The sequence below is a fragment of the Mesoplodon densirostris genome, chromosome 7, assembly GCF_025265405.1.
Source record: "Mesoplodon densirostris isolate mMesDen1 chromosome 7, mMesDen1 primary haplotype, whole genome shotgun sequence".
NCBI classification, from domain to species: domain Eukaryota; kingdom Metazoa; phylum Chordata; class Mammalia; order Artiodactyla; family Ziphiidae; genus Mesoplodon; species Mesoplodon densirostris.
In genome coordinates this window covers 123590995-123610565 of record NC_082667.1, presented here as the reverse complement: position 1 = coordinate 123610565, position 19571 = coordinate 123590995, and the positions used below count along the sequence as shown (strand labels likewise).

The window sequence follows — 19571 nt, the reverse complement described above, 5'->3', positions numbered from 1 at the left end:
TTCTGAACTGCAGCCTAAATACTTCTTGATGGAATATAAATCAATCCAATTAATTCTTCTTTTACCCTCAGTAAACACATAAACAGCTGGCTACCATATCCTTTAATGCCATAGAGAAACTTGGAAGAAATAATTATGCACTTTTTCAACAGTATAAATAATCAAATGTCAAGGTCAGAAACACTTTCATGAAAGGGTACTCTTCACTCTGCATAAGCAATACTTCCCGCTTCCTGTCCAGGTCCCCAGACTCCCTGGATAGCCCTCAAATTAGGGACCCTGGCCTCCTAAATAGCAACGCCTGTGGTGTATTCAGAGGTGCCCTTTTGGAAAGCAACCAAGTAGGATAATAAGGGCCATTTACAATGGACCCCAGGCCATTGGGTTTCCCAACAATGTGCTTCCTACGAGATCTACTGTCATCCTCAATGTCTCTTACCTCCCCGTCATGACAAATTACTTAGTGGACTCGAAACTTTTGTGAACAGGAAGGGAAGCCAGTTTCACTGACACCTTACAATGAACCACTGCCGCTCTCGGGAAACTGTTTAGAGGACGGGTCCGGAGTGGGCATTATGAGGGTAGTGAAACCAAGTGTCAGCAAGAGGCTGCAGACAAATCCAGACAAAGTGTTTATCGGAGTCTCCCATTTCTGATCCATGATCTACCAGGTTCTCACCCTGACCCCTCCCTACAAAGCCCCTGTCCTCCTTTCTAGCCCATGCCCCACTACACTCCTGAATAAATTTCATGCCAGTGATGCTAGGCTACTGTATCCTTCCTCAAAGGAGCCCTAGGTTCTCCTTCTTTGGCTTTGTGCGGACTGTTTTTCCACCTCCCATCGCTGTTGGAAGTAAGTTGCAGCCTTGAGTTGGGTGACCGACTCTCAAGGTTTGTCCGAGACTTTCCTAGCTTTAGCACAAAAGTCTCCTGTCCTGGAAATACTTTAGTCCCAGACAGTTATCCCCACCAGCCTTGACATAGTCCTGGTCCTCCAATTAAATTACCATCTTCCTATCATTTGTATCTGTGGAGCACATGGCTCTTACCTTGTAAAACTGATCATTCTCCACTTCAAGTTGTAGCCCTACCTTTACCTATACACACTCCCATCACAATATAAACACCTTGAGGGAATTGTTATCAATATAACATGTGGGTTTCAAGTGCCTGCTGTGTGCTTTATCATAAGAAACTTGTCCTCAAATAACTTAAAGTCTATTTGGGCAGAGAAGACAAAAGCGATGACATGGTCATTAGCCATACATGTTATAAGAACATTCTGGAAAAAGGACTTTAGGAAATTCAGTGGGGGGCATGATTTTTTCCAGTTAGGGTATCATGGGAGACGGTGTAGAGAAGTGGGGATTTGAGCTGAAACACAGTGGATTTGGGTGAGGGAAATAAGTGTTTTGGGGGGAGAGACCAGCAGAGTCAGAGCAGCAGGGATTTCCCCACACTCACTTTTGGGTCCTCTCTGTGGCTCAGTCAAGGGCCCCAAATGACTCAGTTATATTTGTCAAATTTAAATGAACACATGGCATTTTTAGAAACTACAACCACCACCACTAAAAATGATTGTAGCTTCAAACTTCACATATGAAAATCAAATGAGCTAGGTCTTCTAAGAAACCCAGAGAAACACCATAGAGGTCTCCTTTAATTAAAATGAGAGCCTAATTTTCAGGTGATTTCCTAGCTATGCACCTGGAACTAAAATCAATCTTGCATCCCTTGCACGAGAGACCCAGGAAGAGAGAAGCGAGCTCTCACGGAGCCGTGGGTCTGACACTGGGAAATCTCCCTGGAGGTAGAGATGGGGTCAGAGAGCAAAGCCGCAGGGAAGGCAGAAATACCATTTTAAATGCAAAGTGATCAAACCACTTTAATTTTCTACGTACAATGTTTTTCTTGCCAGTGACTCAAGGAGGTTAAGGTTGATAGCTCCTTACAGGACAGATCGCACATTTGCAGTCATCCTTTGCATTTGAGAAGTAATTAAACATTTGTAAAATGACAGTTTTCAAATGAAATGCCTGGCCAGAGTCTCCTTTAGGAATAACGATGTGGTTTCGTTGGCTGCAAGTAATGACACAGACGACAGAGCCGAGAGGCTGTCCTGCTCGCCCTGTCCTCCACCCCCAAGCCGCAGCCTTCAGCAAACAGCAAAGGCTGCTCGAGTTCATTTGCCCCAGCTCCCTGTGGGAGCTGACTATCTCTTGAGCTAGCGTGGTACAAACACCGGCGTTTTGCCATGGTTCCACCCCCCTTCTCTGCAGAGTCCTTTGCTATAAATTATGGCATCAGTGAGAAGAGGGACCCAAGTTGTGCAGCAGAAGGGTGAAACTGGCAGAACTTTTGTCTATCACTTTGTTTGGGGAAAACTTGGCTTAAAAGTAACTGGCAAGGGAGTTGCAACCAGATATCTGTATAGAAATGTGACCTTCTTCAGTGCTTTTGGCAGATTGGCCTGACTGATCTAAGAAAGAGCTAAGACATCCCCCTGGGTGCTGGTACTTTGTTATATTATTGAGCAGATGCTTGAGGATGTGGTCATAGGTGTACACAAGATGGTTTAGAATTTAGCTGGGTGCCAGGACAAATATTATCCCTTGAAACTGGGATGTCGAGTAATTGATTGTCATGCATATGTATGGATGCCTGATTCATACAGAGCTGATTTAGCATTTTCCTGTTAAATTTATTTTTTACATGTTACCCTAACCTGAATTCATAAGATGAAAAAGTATTTTTTTTTGTAATGTTTACTACAGAGATAGACAAATGTCAGTACAAGGAGAAGAATAATTTCTGGTATTAATATTTTATTTTTTGTTTGTTCTCATTCAGTGAAGTGGCTTTGAACACCTTCTGTGTAGCCGGTACTGTGCCCGGCAGCAGAGGTACACGTAAGGATTAGACAGTCCTAGGCATTGAATAGATGAGGGCAGACTGTATGTAAACAAAGGCAATGATGATGCAGTATAAATACAGAAGAATGAAGGGAAGGGTGGTCTCCACTGTAAAATAGCACAGAGGAGGGAAGGATGAGCTATGCCCAAGACAAAAGGAAGGTGGCATTCCAGCTGCTCCTTTAAAGGAAGAAGGAAGTTGGATGAGGGCTTGGGGTTGTGGTGTGCTGGGCGGCCTGGACCAAGGCTGGAAGCTTGACTATTTGTGTCCTAGGCATCTGTGGATGGTTTGGAATGGCTCCATCACAGGAGTTGAGAGGGTCGGCAGAGGCAGCCCTGAGACTGGACATAGTACCCGGTGCCTGCCATCAGTAGTCTATGATGGTCTAGTGGAAAGAGGATGGTCTTGGAAGTCAGACAGTATGAGTTCAGATAATCGCTTTAAGGCCCATGACAAGTTGCCAGATCCTTCTGATTCTGTTTCTGTAAAGTGGATGGGAGAACAATAAAAGTTGTTTTGCTACCTCACTGGATTCAATTCCCGACCCAGGAGAGAGTCCTCGGTGTGGCTTCTCTCTGGGACCCTCCTGTTCTGTGCATCCATATGCAGGTTTGCAGCTCATTCTGCACAGCAGGGAGGCCCTGAATCAGAGAGGTCCCAGGGTTAGCACTTGGCTTATAAAAAGATCACTTGCACACAGGTGTGAAGGAAGGCTTGCGTTATCATGAGACCGGAGACAAAGGAGGCCACTGTAAGTCTGCTGCAATATTGCAGAAAAAGAACTGATAAGGGCTTAGAGCAAGGCCCTAGTGGTGGTAACAAGAAAAAAAAAAGATTTCAGACTTCTTAGCATTCATGACAAAATGGAGAGCTATGATGGAGCAGGAAGGATCATGGAAGATGAGCTTATTCTGCAGCGATTCAGGGACCTCCCTGCAGTAATGGCGCACATTCACTTGGAATGCCTGGACACCTACTGAACACGGGCTGCCCTTAGGAGGGCCCAGGAGGGGCTGCTTTCCAGGAGCACACCTGTGGGTAAGGGGAAGGGGACTCCCCAGGGGCCCTGCTCCTCCTTTATTGTCATTGATTATTTCTGCTGCAAATCATATTTGCAAAGAGCAGCATAATCATTTTTTTAATTAATTCTCCTCCACAACAAGATGCCAAGCTAGATTGCCCAGCATCTTCAGCAAGGCTGGGATTAACACCCTCGGGTCTGGGTTCATCCAGCTAACCTCCTCTCTATTACCTGGCTTTACTGAAGCAAGTACCATAAAGCCTTACTTAATTAAAATCAAGAAAACAGGCAGCACTGTCAGGGTTGGTTCCAATGTTAAGGGGAAATAAAAATAGCAGTCCCTCATCCCTGAACTGGTCAGAATTAGAAAAAGGAGATGTGGCATTGTGTGTCAGAGCAGAATGCAGATCTGAAGATGCAAGGACCCGGCTCCTTACTCAGAGGATGTGTGGATCCCCGATGGTGTCTACAAGCCAAACAAGCAATGTATTGGAACATGTGCTGCCTGCCAGGCACTGTGGCCCATGTCTTATATACAGTTGGTTTATTTAAGCCTTCTGATAAATCTTTCATGTTTCTGGTAATACCATCAGTATGTTGATTTACATAGAAGGAAATTGGAGTTTAGAGAGATTTGATAAGTTACCCAAGATCACACAGCTCATGAGATCCTCACCGCTGTGCAGTGTGTTCTCTGTTTAGAGAAGCAAGTTGTTCAAGGCTATGTCTCTATTCTTTGTGTGAGTAAAGCACATAATGGTGAATTTCTATTACCAGTTCCTTATAATGAGCATCAGAGACGGAACACTTGGATGGAGAGACCATGGACCTGACCCAATTCAGTTCAGCTCAATCAGTATCCATTGAGTCCTTCCTGCTGCTCGTAAGACAGTGTTTGGCTCTTCAAGGAGAGAAGCTCTTTGGGAAATATTCTGAGCCCCGTACTTTGTGCATTAGCAACCCAACAGTCTAGGAATGGATTAGCCCTAGAAGTACCCCCAAGATCACACAATGACCAGCCTTTACAGCCTGGGTGCCACCTCATTCCAGAGAGCATTCTCCTCCCTAGCAACCATGGAGGAAGATGAGGGGCCAAGTTGACTTTTGAGATATTCCATTCCTGGTCATGCTATAATCTTCAAAATAATAATAATCATAGTAGCACAATATTAATAATAACAATTAGTATTTGTTGGGCATCTTCTGGTGACTCAGGCACTCTGCCAGTAACGTCAGTTACGTAATTAGTAATGGAAGTAGACTTAAAATTCAGGTCTGCCTGAAAATAAAATTCCATCACAAGTCAAAAAGTAACACTTGTCTTCCAGGTTACACCACAGTTCCTTATGGAGCTAAAGCCCGATAGATAGAAATCCCTAGGCAGCAATTTCTGCAAAATTGGCTCTAAAGGTATTAACAGAAAGAACTAATAAAAGGGAGGGGTGCTCATTCACTTATTGAGCCCACTTGCAAGTCCAAGGGATTTTCCCTTACTTCACTTGCAGAATTTCTTTTCATTTCGTTCTCACTACATCTTTCTGCCTTCCTTTTCTTCAACTCCTAAGTTCAGGAATGTCTCCTAATTGTCTCCTGAATGGAATCACATCATTCCAGAAACGGGAAAAAGGGAAAGACTTGTAGATTGCTGTGATGACACTTGTAGGGTGGCTTTACTTATGTAGGTACAGAAGGGGGGTTGGTGAGGGCAGGCCTCCTGGGGTCAGCCTTTCCAGGAAAAGAGTTTGACTCTGTACCTTATACCCCAAATTACAAAGCCAAATCAGCCAGACACTGGCCTGTGAAAAGAGATGCTCAGACAAACACAGGGAAAGTAGGCGGCAAAGGTCTGGACAGAGCAGGGTGGAGGTCAGAGAAGTCAGAGCCTGTCTGGGAGGCCTGGGACAGCTGCCAGCATCAGTGCAGGAAGAGTGGCTCCCCAACCGGTGGTTTGTAGGGCTGCCAATTGCCCATTTCTATACATATATCCAGTTTGAGCAAGTGCAACACTGTCCACAGAGAAACCGAAAGAGCTGAAGATGGATGTAGGAAGGCACAACAGGTCCATCAAAGTAGATGAATAAATAAAGACATTAACTTTAAAAATTTTTTTAATTTATTTATATTTGGCTGTGTTCAGTCTTCATTTCTGTGCGAGGGCTTTCTCTAGTTGCGGCGAGCGGGGGCCACTCTTCATCGTGGCACGTGGGCCTCTCACTGTCGTGGCCTCTCGTTGCAGAGCACAGGATCCAGACATGCAGGCTCAGTAGTTGTGGCTCACGTGCCTAGTTGCTCCATGGCATGTGGGATCTTCCCAGACCAGGGGTCGAACCCGTGTCCCCTGCATTGGCAGGCAGATTCTCAACAACTGCACCACCAGGGAAGCCCAAAGACATTAGCTTTTAATGTCAGTGGGACTGAAGCATTCTTATTACCTTATTTCTTGAAGATATAAGAGGAAATTCCTTCTGTCAATTTCAACAGCTTCAAAGTATACTTGAGAGCACTTGGAAGAAGAAAAAAGACCCAAGTACCTGATAATATCACTTACAGGTGCCAAGGGTAAATCAAAAGTGTTCATCGACCTGAGAAGGATGTTGTTGTTCAAATAGCTGGGAACCTCACTCAAGTTGAAGGAAAGCAAATCACTATGGACTTTGGTTCATTCATTAACTGATTCATCCATTCAACACTGTTGAGATCTTCCTATGTGTAGGTGATGTAGAGATGAACTAGCCACGGGTGTGCTCCCAGGGAGTGTGTGGTCTAAAGGATGCTAGGACACAGGTCCCTACAGGGGGTTGATTGAAGGTGTCCAGGAACAATCTCCACATTCTTTGGGATTGAGCTAAGTCCCAGCCAAGAAATCAAGGAAGTCCCCTGCCTAGTAGCAGTCACTCTTGAAACCATGTCAACAAGTCGATCAGTGCCTCAGATGTGCTGGCATGATTATTTGTGCTTTTGTGTGCATTATCTCTAACCCCCAAAATGCTCCTATGATAGATATTATTAAACTTCTTTTCTAGGGAGGACACTTAGCTCAGAGAAGCCCAGTACCTTAACAGTCACACAGCTGGTGTATAACTGAACGATGCTCCTTTGTGTTTTAATTTAAATAGCATCCCCACCACCACCATTCTAACATCCCAGATGTCAAGACCAGATTAATGTTTACCAAAACTCATTTCTTATAATATATACTCACCACCTTCCAAGTGTTCTTTTAAATGAATTCCCAGTTCCTTAGCTTAGAATATAAGGCTCCGCAGCATCAGGCTCTATGCTATCATTTTGGTCTTACTTTCCATTGATGCTTTAATATACCCTCTACATCAATTAAACCAAACTACTTGTCATATCTGAAAACATCGTTAATTTCCCCACATCCATATTAATTAAAAAGGCTGCTGTTACTGATTAAATGTGGGAGGTATACAAGAAGAAGATGACAAAGTTGATTCTGCATTTTCAAGGCTGAGTGATTTAGAAGGTTGGTGCTGTCAAATAAAACAGGAGAGTCATGGGGAGGGGTGGTTTCAGGGGGAAGGATGAATCTCATTTTAATGCCTTCTGTGAATTGACAGAAGATCATTCAGGAGAGCAGACTGGACTCCAGTTAGAAAACTGGCCCAAAGTTCAGAAGGGCAGTCAGTACAGGACATGGAGATTTGGGTATCTTCCACAAGGAAGTGATGGGGCAGCTTTGGGGATGAAGGAAGTGACCCAGGAGAAATCAGTGAGTTGGGAAGAACAGAGAACCCCAGACTGAATCTTGAAGGGAGCTCAAGAGCCTGCTGTGAGTAAAGGTGGATAGATAGATGCAGGGGAATGAAAGGAAAACTCAAAGCAAAGGCACAGATTCCTTCCAACATTTCTAAGAAAAGAAGAACAAAGAAGCAAGAGAATAATTTTGTTCCCCAACCAAGGCTCCTCAATTTGCCCTCTTACTTTTAGGGACTTTCCTTAACTCTTGAGGATAGAAGCATGGAGAAACACCCTACCTGAATCTGAGCTTTCGCTTGTCTTCATGTTGTGGACCTTGCTTTTTAAATGAATATTTGGAAACATTGGCAAACAAAAGTGGACACAAACCTGTGTTCCAGACTCTGGGCACACTAGGGTGAAGAAGATAAAGTCCTTGCCCTGGTGGAGTTTGTTCCCTAGTGGATTGTATCACTGGCAAGTGCAGTGATAGAGTGAGCACAAAGCACGGTGGGTGTTAGGGGAACTCTACCAGGGAAGGATCTGGAGCTGTGTCTTAGGATAAGGAGAGTTTCTTAAGTCTGGCATGGAAGTTGTGACGGAGTTAATTAAGGAGGCATGGTCCAACTAAAGAGAGGATAAAAGCAACACACTTTTGCATAGCAAAAAACAAAACAAACAAAAAAAAACAAAAAACCTACAAAATCGGGACAATATTTGCAAATTGATGCAAACAATAAGGGGCTAATATCCACAATATACAAAGAGCTCATACAACTCAATATTGAAAAAAAAAACAATCCAATCAACAAATGGGCAGAGGACCTAAATATATTTCTCCAAAGAAGATTAGCAGATGGCCAACAGGCACATGAAAGGATGCTCAACATCACTAATCATTAGAGAAATGCAAATCAGAACTACAATGAGGTATCACCTCACACCAGTCAGAATAGCCATCATCAAAAAGTCTACAAATAGGGGCTTCCCTGATGGTCCAGTGGCTAAGACTCTGCACTCCCAATGCAGGGGGCCCAGGTTCAATCCCTGGTCAGGGAACTAGATCCCATATGCCGCAACTAAAGTCCCGCATGCCAAAAACTGAGACCTGGTGCAGCCAAATAAATATATTTTTAAAAATGTCTACAAATAATAAATGCTGGAGAGGGTGTGGAGAAAAGGGAACCCTCTTGCACTGTTGGTGGGAATGTAAATTGGTGCAGCCACCATGGAGAACAGGATGAAGGTTCCTTTAAAGAACTAAAAATACAGTTATCATATGATCTAGCAATCCCAATCCTGGGCATATATCCAGAGAAAACTATAATTAGAAAAGATACATGCACCCCAATGTTCATAACAGCACTGTTTACAATAGCCAAGACATGAACACAACCTAAGTGTCCATCAACAGATGAATGGATAAAGAAGATGTGGTATATATATTGTACGTACACACACACAAACACACACACACACACACACACACACACACTGGAAAATTAGTCAGTCATAAAAAATAATGAAATAATGTCATTTGCAGCAACATGGATAGACCAAGAGAATATAATACTTAGTGAAGTAAGTCAGACAAAGAAAGACAAATACCATATGATATCACTTATATGTGGAATCTAAAAAATAATACAAAGTAATCTATATACAAAACAGAAACAGACTCAAACAGACATAGAAGACAAACTTACTGTTATCAAAGGGGAAAGGGAGAAGGGAAGGGATAAATTAGGAGTATGGGATTAAGAGATACAAACTACTATGCATAAAATAGATAAGCAACAAGGATTTACTGTATAATACAGGGAACTGTATTCAATATCTTGTAAGGGAAATAATCTGAAAATATACATATATACACACACACAGATAGGTAACTGAATCACTTTGCTGTACACCTGAAACTAACACAATATTGTAAATCAACTATACTTCAATTTTAAAAAAAGCAACATATACGAGAAAAACTTCAAACAGCTCAGTGTGCTAGAATGCTGAATTTCAGGCAGGATGACAGTCTCTAGGCATACACAAGATTAGGAACAAAAGCAGGGACCAGGTGTTACACCACTGTAAGGAGTTTTGATTTTATCCTGCAGATGCTAAAGGAATAACTGAAAGGTTTTAAGGTGGGCAATCTCATAGTTCTGATGATGTTTTGGAAAGATCTCCCTGGCAGATGGAGGATGAATTTGAGAATGTGGAAAAAGGGAGGCCCTTCAGGAAGCTGCCATGGTTGTCCAGGCAAGTGAAGATGAGGGACTGCACCAGGGTAACAATGGCAGAGGTAAAGAAGAGTGTATGGATTCCAGAACTCTTTTGGAGACGATATTGCATGAACTTGTGATAGACTGGATGTGGAGGAAAAGAGCCAATGGCCATGGAAGACACACACGTGCAGGTCCATTGGGTGACTGAGGGGGCCACAGGCCCAGTGACGAGATGCAGGCATAGGAGACGGGACTGGCTTGGAGGGAAACGTACTAAGGCCACTTTGGATGTGGTGAATTTGAGACTTCTGTGACATCAGTAGGAGCCACCTGGCAAACGTGAATCCATGAGTGCAAATCCTGACAGAGACTGGTCTGGACATTTAGATTTGGGAAGGTGTGTGGATCCCTGTGCAATGCCAACATTTCTGGGGCGGCCGGAAGGAAAGCAGGCTGTGATGGAAATGGAGGGGAAGCTGTCAGGAAAAGACTAAACTTTGTGCAACATTCACAGAAGTGAGGAGAGCAGATTTCCAAGAAGGAAAGGATGCATAGAGCAGAGAGGTTCATTAAAAAGAGAACTCGATTCAGAAATCAAAGTCAGGGACTTCCCTGGTGGTGCAGTGGTTAAGAATCCGCCTACCAATGCAGGGAACAAGGGTTCGAGCCCACGTCCGGGAAGATTCCACATGTTGCGGAGCAACTAAGCCCGTGCACCACAACTACTGAGCCTGCATGCGGCAACTACTGAAACCCACACGCCTAGAGCCTGTGCTCTGCAACAAGAGAGAAACCACTGCAATGAGAAAAGCCTGCACACTGCAACAAAGAGTAGCTCCTGCTTGCCACAGCTAGAGAAAGCCTGAGTGCAGCAACAAAGACCCAATGCAGCAAAAAAAATTTTTTTAATAAATAATATTAAAAGACAATCAAAGTCATCTGTGGTTCTCTGTGATGCAACTCCCGCCTCTCCCCTCCAGGACCTCAGCCCTGAGCTGTGGATTTAGGGAAAGTGAGCATGGCCGTGCTTGCAGAGGAAACCTTGTCTGAGCATGATGAGGTGCCTGCCATCCCTTTCACTGTGTTTCTGGACTCTGGGGGACCCTAGATTGTCCTGTATTTCATCACAGACTGGGTTTCACGCAGGTGGACCAAAGTGCCCTTATTTAACAGATGTGGATGAATCCACAGACAATGCAGAAGTCTTCACAGACAAGACCAATTTCAGTGAAGTTATAACGGAGTGGGAAAATGTCTTAAAAATTAGATACTGGGGACTTCATGCAAAGGAGAATGAAGGCATCGCCAGCTTTTGTTGAAACTGCTCATCATGATTATTCGGTGTGTGCGAGGGATGCAAATTCTTGCTTTCTGGGACTTCAAAACAAACATCTTTTTTTGTAGTAGTAAAATCCACACTGGTATAACACTTGCTGCATATATTAACCTATGAGTCCAAGCTCTTTCTAGAATTCTGAAGAGGAAGATTTAAACGTCTACTTCATGGGAGATGTCGTTGAAAAATCTGTAGGTTTGGAGAAGCTTTCTCTATTTCTTTGAAAATAGCACATCTTGTAGGTGAGAATATATGACATCGATGGTAATTGCTTTTCTGCTGGAGCTACATTTTCATCCTCCTCCCTTTCTCTTCCAACGTTAATTATCAGGACTAAAAATAGGCCATTGTGGGATCTGTATGCCTCCGGGAGGATTCTACCGAAATCTGACATCTGTGCAGAAGGCTCCTCTGAGATGTGTGTTTCTGCGAAGCCGTTTCCTGTTTGAGAATTCAGTAAACACTTGCGTAGGGAACGCTGAAGTGTCTTCCTCTCACATGGCTGTGAGGGGCAGCCTGTGAGAACAGTGTCTTTCTGAGCAGACATGACTCACAGTGCCTGGAGGAAAGGGGAATGCATGGAATATTTATGATTAAGGGAATTAACGAAGACAGGAAAACATTGATACAGTAACATCCCACAAGGTAACTATCATTTGCCACCAAAATGCCATGGCCTTTTGCGGCTTCTGTTTTCGTAGGTACCTATCAACAGGTGTACCCCTTCCACCTCATTTGGAGAAAAATAATATAAGGAAACTTACAAAACAGAAAAAATGAGTAAGTTGTTTGCATCCATGGTTCGTCAAGGTGTAGTTAGGTGGGCACTAGAAAAGTCCTCATGGACGAATATGTATCTGCTAGAATTAGAGACTCATGGCTTTGCAATAAGCCTCTTCCTAAAAAACAGCTATCACTACTGGTCAAGTTATTTCCCACTTTAATTGCATCAGATATTCTTCAGTTGCCTTTTTGTAATGAATGGCAGTTTTGATGGGATGTAAAGTAATGTGAAGGAGGGAGGGATAACTTTGTAGCATCAGTATAATGGCCGTATTTCCTAATCAAGACATGTGTTTTGACAAATGAGTGTATTCCTGGAGAAAGTAAGATTGATTACTTTAAAATTGGCAGTTCTTGAAAATCTGAGATATATGTTCACATAACCATGAGGCGTGTCTTATTAAGAAGTCTTAGGCAGAGTTTCAAAGTGGGGAGTTTTATACTGATATTTGAGGATGCAGATGAGAGCAGAACAGGCAGCTCTGGGAGGCCGGGGTGAGGGGATCAGTGATACAGAAGAGGGAGGAGGATGGTCTGAGCAGAAAGAATGCTTTCACAATTGTGCTCACATGGGGGACGGGTTTACAGACAGTTGCTGGCGCTGCAGAACTTTTTGTTTTAATTTCTAACCCCATATGGTCATTCCACAATCAGCTCTTTTGATTAATTTTCTGGATGTGATTTAGTTCCCTTCTGTTCTTTTGATATGCATATACATTATATACTGACAACCAAAAAACAAATTTCATTAAAGTTAACTGATTCAACAGATATTTTCTGAGTCCCTGAAAATTACAGAGTATGATATGCATTAGTGTCGAGGAATTGACCTCTTGTAGAAAACAATAACCTGGATGTTTACCTACTTATAATTTCTCATTTAACAGAATATGAATTATCTGCTTTGAATTAAAGATACATTTTGGTCCCAAATTATTTTGTTGCTGTTTTATATCAGGGCTGCTGGCTCTTCTTTTCAGTTGATGTACATAGGAGCCGAAAATGCACTTTATTTTTAGCCCACAGAAGGCATCATTTGGAAGACAAATTTGTTGCAATAAAAAATGTCTTACAGGGCTTCCCTGGTGGCGAAGTGATTGAGAGTCCGCCTGCTGATGCAGGGGACACAGGTTCGTGCCCCAGTCCGGGAAGATCCCACATGCTGTGGAACGGCTGGGCCCGTGAGCCATGGCTGCTGAGCCTGTGCATCCGGAGCCTGTGCTCCGCAACGGGAGAGGCCACAACAGGGAAAGGCCCGCGTACTGCAAAAAAAAAAAAAAAAAAAAAAAAAAAAGTCTTACAGTCCATCTCATACCCCATAAACTCCAGCCACTCATCATCTTAAGTAATAAGAGAGGAAACTCCATGTGGAGAGGCCAGGGGACTTGCCTTGACCCACAGTCCTCCCACTTTTATGCACATGTGAAGTCTATTTCCTGTCACCATGGTTGTCACACACATAATCTTCAGGATTGCAAATATCTCCAATTGGAAGCTGGAAGACACCCACTGCAATAGTGCCTTCTCAAATCTCTGGGCCAGTGTGTCAGATAATTTTATTGTTAAGAACAGAGAATCATTAGGCATTTTGTCCTGGTCCTTTAGGTTTTCCAGAACGCATTGTGGGAGCAGCAGGTTTGATCAGGGTGGCTCAGAGGGCACTGCGGTAGCATGTGGGCACAGCAGCTCAGCAAGAGACCCCAAAGCTGCACAGGTGGGCTCCAGACCCAACACACGCCCCTTGCCTGAATCTAACTTTGACTAGAGGAAGCCTTTTGTTTATGGTGTTCTGTATTTTGGAGAGCTCTATAAAATTTCATTTGAACCTAAAAAATGATTACAGTTGTCCCTTGGTATCTGCAGAAGATTGGTTCTAGAACCCCCGCATATACCAAAATCAGCGATGTTCAAGTCCCATATATAAAACTGTGGAATGTCAGAACCTTCTGTATTCAGTTATGTAAATTTGGAAACCAGTGATTGAGATTAGCCATAAACATCTCTGAGAACAACCTAAATGTTCACCTAAAGAGGAATGTTTGAATATATCATGGCTCGGAATTACTGTGGATATTTTGCAGCAGATAAAAAGGATGAAATAGATCAATCTGCTCTTATCTAGGGAGATATAGTAATAGTGTTAAATTTTAAAAGATAAGTTGCAGAACAAGACTTGTAGTATGATCCCATTTGTGTAAAAATACATATGAAGGAAGACTACAGATGCCTTTACATACAACTATGTGAAGGCACTTGGTGGCTTCTTTCAAGTTGATGTTTTGGTAACAGAATGAGTGGAACCCAACAAAGCCTGTCTGGAAAAGTGAAACAGGATCCTGTCACTTTGGTTTTTTTTCTGGGTCAGAGATCTTTGGTTTGTGCTGGGCTCAGGGTTTTTATTGCTAACAATAAAATTGATCACAAAACTAGTAAAGCCCCTTCCTTAAAACTTGTTTCTGAGCTAAAGGAGAGTGAACAACCTCCCCAAGATAAGCCAAGTTCTACTGAAGAAAATCTTTTAAAAGGTTGGCTTTAGTATAAAAAGAAACATTAACTAGAAAATGCACATGAATATTGACCAGACTATGAGAGAAAGAATATTAAGCGACTCAAATTTCAATGTATAAAGGCTGATCAATTGGGGAGTTATTAGTATTAAATTCAGAGGCAGACCATTTTCCCTGTACTTCTCTCCATGGCCTGAGAAACAAATTATAGTGCAAATGTACTTTTTGGCACATCAAACATTGCGTATCAACTTATTCTTGATTAACATTACAATGTATTTATGAAATTTTCTAAGCACTGCTTAGAGACAAAATGAGAGGAGTTTTTTTCTTAGACAAAATGTGTTGATACTTGTTTTCATGGTGCCTGTTGCATATTCAGTTCCATGTTCGTAGAAGTGGTGCACTGGCAAATTATTTTAGTAGTCAGAAATATTGACCTTCTACATGTCTGCCATGCCTCAGCTTTCCTTTTTAAACTTTCATTTTATTTCAACAAATTTGTTGAGCACTTACTATGTTCCAGGTGGCCTGCAAGGCCTAGAATGCAGTGGTCATGTTTTTAAAAGCTGTTCCCCAAATCCAGAAGTTGGTTTTCTAGTAGGTGACACAGACACACACACTACAATTGCAATAAAAAGTGACAGGTATTATAGGAGAAATTGGCACAGTGTGAGAGGGGAAAGAGGAGCAGAGTTTGGCCGGGGTCTTGTTCTCTCTTGCATCTCTAAACCCCTAGCATGTGCCTGATACCTGGTATATGCTTACTAATCATTTGTTGGACGAGAGGATGAAAGAAACCATGACTGAAGTGCGACTTGTTAGAGCCATTTCATGGAAGACATGACCTGTAAGCTTGGTCTTGAAAGAAAACAAGAGTGGATAAAGTGGTTAAGGAACAAGGTGGTATTTCAGGTAGAGACTTGAGTCCATTAAAAAAAGCTCATGCCAAATGTATGGAATGAAAGAAAACTATGCGACATTAAAGTGCATGTATTTAACCTGTTAAATAAAAACACACATATGCATACATAGAAAGCATATTTATATTTGTTGTACCCTTGTATGTTTTATACAAATACACTGTAACCTATACACACAAACTCAAAAATTCTGTAGCAGTGAAGCCATGATTGACAGCGGTCAGGCCCTGTGTCACGTGCTGTCTGCTCACAGCATTTCCCTTCTCACTGTGTTCTACGTAAACCTCATGCTTTTCAGGCCTCACTGTTAATCATTTATCACTATAGTCAGTGTCAAGCCTCACCACAAAACCTTTTAGGAGCTCAAAGCCCTGATTGGAATGAGATTTTTCCTTGGCTTTGTCTTGGTTCTGACAAAGTTTGGGGTGATTTTGAAGCTTGTTAGCAGGAAGGAATCAAGAATAAGAGGCCAGTAGAAGCCCTTGAATCATCACAGGGCAAACAGATGTGAGCCATATCTGTTGGTATATGAGCCATACTTTGAAAGCTCTTAGAGAGAGGTTAAATATAGTCTCTTGTAAATGCCTGGATGTTATCCTCTTTTATTTCAGCTTTATTCATATTCAACAAAGAAAAAAATGTGCCTCTGTTATTAAATATCTTTGCATATGGCATGTTATGAAAAGACATAGTACTAATAAGTCCAAATCAAGCTGTTTTAAAGCTAGGGTGGCTGGGAAACGTTGCTGGAAGAATAGAAGGAATAATAGGTTAGACTTCACAGACTAAATAGCATATTGGTTCTTTTTCTTTCTTTGATTTTTCTATATCATCAAACACTTTGATTAGACATTTCTTGTGTTCTATATTTAACCAAAAGGATGATGCTTCAATAAATACTAAATGCTGTTGACATGCATCAGAGAGAAGCAGCAGAGGTAGCTTCAGTAGTGATACTATCCGAATTTAGATGATTCAAGGGGGTATGCTAGAGACACCTGTGGGAGCAAAACTACCACCTGTAACTCTGCCACATGGGAGGGGGGAGCACAGCCTCCAGATGCCTCTTAAGCATTCTAGTCCATTTACAACCCAGTGATTTCAATGGGAAGCCAAGTCCCATGGGTTCATTTTGCTACACTTTTTAAACCAAATGCCATTTCCACACACTTTGGGAAAGATATGGTGCTTAGCACTTCAGAGTAAAGGAGATAGTTTCCCCGAGACCAGGAGCCCTGTTCAGTCTGCGTGACATGTCTGCCAATCACAGGAGCAAGAACCCTTCCTCACCTCATAGCTGTGGTGACCCACAACCTGGCTCACATGTCTCTTCGGGGGCCACACGACGGACACCTCACTCTTAGGGGCTGTTACTCTGCCCCTTGAGGACTGAAGGATATGATGGGCATGGAAAGTTCCTCTGCTTCTTTGTCATTTCCTCTCTTTCTAGGTTGCTTTCTTACTGGCCCCAACACACAAGTTAGGAGATGTTTTGCTTTCATAGAATCACTGTTGTCTAAGGACAAACCCGTAGTGCAGGCTCAAGCTGGTAGTTTTTGTAAAAGAAAGACAAGGAAGAGAGAGACACAAAGAAAGAAGGATATAGACAGAGGCAGGCATATGTTTCCAGTCTCTTAGGCATTTTTGCAATTAATACTTGGTCCAAGTGTAATAATAATACCCAAACTTTGTTGATCACTTAACTCTTTGTTAGGCTCTGTGATAAGCACTTTACACTCATTTTCTCATATAATCTACACAAAAACTCAGGGGCCTGTGTGACACATATGGAAATCTGGTCTCAGGAGGCTGAATCACTTGCTTGCTGTCACACTGCCAAATGGTTGAGGCAGGACCATCTCCAGATCCAACTGATTCCAAAGCCACTTCTCTTCACTATAACAGTGTACCCACCTATTCTCTAAAATTGTAGCCAAACACAACAGAGGGTCAGTGCCTGTTAGGAAAAGCTGTATTTGACTCACAGCCAAATCAAATGATGCATCGTTATCCATGGCCCTTGGCTGATCTGACCTTGGGAAAAACAGCCGAGGTGCAGGGTAGACAGAGCCCCAGAAAGCAAGCCAGCTCCAAAATTCTAAGGCTGATTCCCCTGCTCCATCCAATTGAAGCTCAAAGCCTAAAGATCCTAAGTGCTAGTGTGGATTTTCTCCAAGACCTTTAAATGACATGGAAGGAAATTTCCATTTTATTCTGTATGCACAGGTCCTAATTCTATGGGACTCTGAGAGTTCTGTGGTGCCCATGAAGTAAACCCAGGCCCCATCTCCCCCAAATGCCTTTACCTCTTTCATGCTGTAGTTGCTTTTCTGTAGGCAGCTTCCAGAGCTGAAATAGGTTTTAGAATCTTCAGAGTTTTCATTAATGGAAACCTGCAATTCAGCAAAAAAAAAGAAAAAGAAGTAAAAGAGTCGTGATAGAGACAGGTGTGAGGGAGAACCATCTGCTTGTTAATAAGTTGCCCACAGATTTTCATGCAGCAGGATGGGGACACATTTATTATGTGATGCTGGGCCCCATTCCATTTCACTATCACTTTTGTAGAAATATTATTGCTTGCTCAACATGCTATATTTTTTAATTTACTTTTTAAAATCCTTCTCTCCCTGGATCACACTCTCAGTATACTTTTCTCCTTCCCCCGTCCCCTCCTCCTCCCTTTTCCTGACGCAGCTCCACTGTCCCAGGCCTCCTACAAACCACTGCTCAAGCCACACGTGGACGCCGTCACCGAGAACAGCTCCTCCGTTCCCTGAGACACAAAATTCTGATTATACATTGAAAATGGTATTTTCCAATGCAGGTCAAATTTATCCCAGTCATCTCAAGGGAAGGAATTATTTTTTCAATTTTGATTTAATTTTGTATTATGCATACATGCTTGAAATAGACATAGCAGCTGCTATAAACTGGGGGTTGGGAAATCTGAGAGATGAGAAACATCACGTGTAGTCCTGGCTCTGCCATTAACTAGCAGTGTGGGCTTAGGTTTTATCTGTAAAGTGAGTGCACTGGACTAGATGGATGGATTTATTGATTTACTCATTAAACAAATGCTTAATGCTCTGTCAAGAGCCATGCTCTGTGCTAGGTAGTAGGTGATAAAGGTCAAAGGTATGAGTCCTGGGCCTCCCTGGTGGCGCAGTGGTTGAGAGTCCGCCTGCCGATGCAGGGGATACGGGTTCGTGCCCCGGTCTGGGAGGATCCCATATGCCGCGGAGCGGCTGGACCCGTGAGCCATGGCCGCTGAGCCTGCGCGTCCGGAGCCTGTTCTCTGCAACGGGAGAGGCCACAACAGTGAGAGGCCCGCATACCGCAAAAAGAAAAAAAAAAAAAGAAAAAAAAAAAGGTATGAGTCCTGTTCTCAAGGATTTCATTCACCAGGGGAAGAAGCAGACAATTACAAAAGTGATGTATGAAGTGTTGTGATGAAAATGTGTAAAAAGGGCAGAAAGCAGAATGGTTCAAAAATTCTTAGAGCTGTTCTTTTGTGTTGGGATTTGTTGTTATGAGATTTATCCAACAGGAGGGCAGCAGAACCAAAGTTTGTTGTCTTTGCTGACATGCTGACAATAGTGAAAGGACAGTTCTTTTTAGGATCCCCATCATTTGATTAAAGAATGCCCTCTCGAAGGTATGTTGCAGTCCATCTGAAATGAAGGGTAGTTCAGGAAATCAGATCATGCATTATTTTCTCCAGACCTGAGCATCTTAGACTTTCATACCTGTTTTGGACTTGGTGATATAATTTGGTATTCACCCGTGACCAACAGAATCTCTTGAGTTAAGTCAGCACATCCCTTTGGAAGTTGACACTTTTCTCTCCCTGGTCCATACTGTGCTATGCGGTATCTATTCCACATCTTATGTTCATTAGATTTTCTGAAAGAAATATGATACTCATGATTTGACAAAGAATTTTTTGAATTGGAAATTTATAGATGTGAAAGTTCTTATAAATGTGTTAGGTAAATTTATATAAATAGTAATTTTTAAATTATGAAAGCATATATCTCAATATGGTTTAAAAATATACAAATATTATTACCCAATCAGTTCAGTAGTCTATTAGAACTTCTGCTGAATTTCTTCTTGATATTTTCTCTTATGCATATATTTTTAAAGGAGTTCAGTAATTACTAA

The 19571-nt window shown here is 42.4% G+C and overlaps 1 protein-coding gene and 1 non-coding gene across 6 annotated transcripts in view; both read left to right on the top strand.

The window, feature by feature from the left end:
• The window catches only part of OPCML (opioid binding protein/cell adhesion molecule like), a 502807-nt gene that overhangs the window by 328283 nt on the left and 154953 nt on the right, over positions 1–19571 (top strand). The gene's annotated exons all lie outside the window — the stretch shown is intronic.
• On the top strand, positions 8620–8692 carry TRNAG-CCC (transfer RNA glycine (anticodon CCC)). Its single transcript has one exon. It is a non-coding gene; the product is annotated as a tRNA-Gly (tRNA).